The following is a 2,665-nucleotide window of genomic DNA, read 5'->3' as shown; positions in this document are numbered from 1 at the left end:
CCCTGTCTCTACAAAAAAAATACAAAAGCTAGCTGGATGTGTGCCTGTAGTTTCAGCTAGTTGGGGAGCTGAGGCAGGAGGATCCCTCGAACCCAGGAGGTCAAGGCTGAAGTGAGATGAGATCACACCACTGTCCAGCCTGGGGAACAAAATGAGGCCCTGTCTCAATAAATAAATACATAAATAGGAAAATATAATAAACTTAAATTTAAAAACATGACAGGGCTTTTTTAGCACCATCTGCTCGGGGCACCGCCTCCTGCTCCTCCTGCTGCTGCCGCCCTGAGTCACTGCCTGTGCAGCTCCGGCCTCCTGGCTCCCCATACTAGCTGCAGATATTTGGAGTTCTTACAACATGGCAGACATTGACAGCAAACAGTCTGAACTTGATCAAGATTTGGATGATGTTGAAAGAAGTAAAAGAAAAGGAAACTGGTGAAGAAACAAAAATCAAAGCACGTCAGCTAACTGTTCAGATGATGCAAAATCCTTAGATTCTTCTGGCTCTTCAAGAAAGACTTGATGGTCTGGTAGAAACACCCAACAGGATACATTGAAAGCCTGCGTTAGGGTAGTTAAAGACCAGCGAATGCTCTCAGAAACCTGCCAGTTAAATGTGCACAGAGAGAAGCCAAATTCTATGAGGAAGTTCACGATCTTGAAAGGAAGTATGCCATTCTCGATCAGCCTCTATTTGATAAGCGATTTGAGATTATTAATGCAATTTATGAACCTACAGAAGAAGAATGTGAATGGAAAGCAGATGAAGAAGATGAGATGTCAGAGGATTGGAAAGAAAAGGCCAAGATTGAAGATGAGGAAAAAGATGAAAAAAAAAGAAGACCCCAAATGAATTCCTGAATTTTGGTTAACTGTTTTTAAGAACATTAACTTGCTCAGTGATATGGTTCAGGAACATGATGAACCTATTCTGAAGCACTTGAAAGATATTAAAGTGAAGTTCTCAGATGCTGGCCAACCTATGAGTTTTATCTTAGAATTTCATTTTGAACCCAGTGATATATTACAAATGAAGTATTGACAAAGACACATAGGATGAGGTCAGAACCAGATGATTCTGGTCCCTTTTCTTTTGATGGACCAGAAATTATGGGTTGTACAGGGTGCCAGATAGATTGGAAAAAAGGAAAGAATGTCGCTTTGAAAACTATTAAGAAGCAGGAGAAACACAAGGGACGTGGGACAGTCGGTACTGTGATTAAAACAGTTTCCAGCAACTCTTTAACTTTTTTGGCCCTCCTAAAGTTCCTCAGAGTGGAGATCTGGATGATGATGCCGAAGCTGTCTTTGCTGCCGACTTCAAAATTGGTCACTTCGTACATAAGCGTATAATCCCAAGATTAGTGTTATACTTTACTGGAGAAGCTATTGAAGATGATGATGATGATTATGATTAAGAAGGTGAAGAAGTGGATGAGGAAGGCGGAGAAGAAGGAGATGAGAAAAATGATCCAGATTATGACCCAAAGAAGGATCAAAACCCAGCAGAGTGCAAGCAGCAGTGAAACAGGATGTATGTGACCTTGGGGATAACCTGTTCTAGTCTATCTTCTGCTTCCCTGGAAAGGATGAATTTACATCATTTGGCAAGCCTGTTTTCAAGTTACTTGTTGACAGGTAAACATATAAATGGAAATTATTAGAAAGGTAAAAACCTAATTCTAAAAATTGTATTAGAATGAAGGAGTTTAATAAATCTTTCAGAATTCGATATAAAAGACAAAAATAAGAAATGACATAATGTAATCAAGCTTGTGTGTAGTTATTAGGTAAATCTTTGTCGTTTGAAAAAGGAATACGTACACACACATATGTGTGTCCAGGTTTTACAAAATTCCTTATTCATTTGGTCATAAACATATTTGTAAAAGTATACATTTTAGGGGCACATTCCCTTAACAAATAGAAATAAATAATTAAAATGTGACTTTAAGAAATACGTATTTGAAAACTAAGAAACATCCCCCAAAATATTCCTTAAAGAAGAAATCCAAAGTGAAATTACAAACTACCTTAAAAAAACTCAATGAAAAGGAGGCTGTGTCATACCAGAAACTCTGAGTCTAAGTTTAAGTTACTATGGAAGAAAAAGCATTGTTTGACGTTTCTTCATTATTAAAGAAGAAAGACAGAAAATATGGGCATTTCGTGTTTATCTAAGGAGGAAATGGTAGCTATCCTCCAAACCCCATTCTCTCTTTTTACCACAGTGAAAGAATAGTAGATGGGCCATGGTGTGTGTAGCTGATGCCTAACTACACTGCATTCCCCAGACTCCCTTGCAGCCAGATGTGGCCACGTGACTTACTTTCACCAGTAAAATGTGAGTGGAAGGCTGTGTACCACTTGTTGGTACAGTGGACGTGGCTTTTCCACATTTCCTTTTCCCTCCCCACAAGCTGAAACCAGCCAGGACATGCTGGTGACCCAGTTTTGATCATGCAGACTGGACACTGCTTTAGAGCAGCATCATCAAGCTCTTTCCAAAGAAGGCCAGAAGGAAAATAATTTAGGTTTTGTAGGCCATCTGGTCTCTACCATAATTACTCAACTATGCCATTGCAGATCAAAAGCAGCCACAGGCAATAGGTAAACAAATTAGCATGGCTGCATTGCAATAAAATTTTATTTGCCAAACAAGCCA

The 2,665-nt window shown here is 39.2% G+C and overlaps 1 pseudogene across 1 annotated transcript; it reads left to right on the top strand.

Annotated features, from left to right (window-relative positions):
- The first annotated feature begins 231 nt into the window (after positions 1–231).
- LOC108306734 lies at positions 232–1,539 on the top strand (annotated as a pseudogene). The gene has a single exon (XR_001826256.2). The product of XR_001826256.2 is annotated as a nucleosome assembly protein 1-like 1 (transcript).
- The last annotated feature ends 1,126 nt before the right edge of the window (positions 1,540–2,665 follow it).

Source organism: Cebus imitator, unplaced genomic scaffold (genome assembly GCF_001604975.1).
Source record: "Cebus imitator isolate Cc_AM_T3 unplaced genomic scaffold, Cebus_imitator-1.0 Scaffold73, whole genome shotgun sequence".
NCBI classification, from domain to species: Eukaryota; Metazoa; Chordata; class Mammalia; order Primates; family Cebidae; genus Cebus; species Cebus imitator.
The sequence above is the reverse complement of the archived record's forward strand: the minus strand, read 5'-3'. Positions and strand labels throughout refer to the sequence as shown.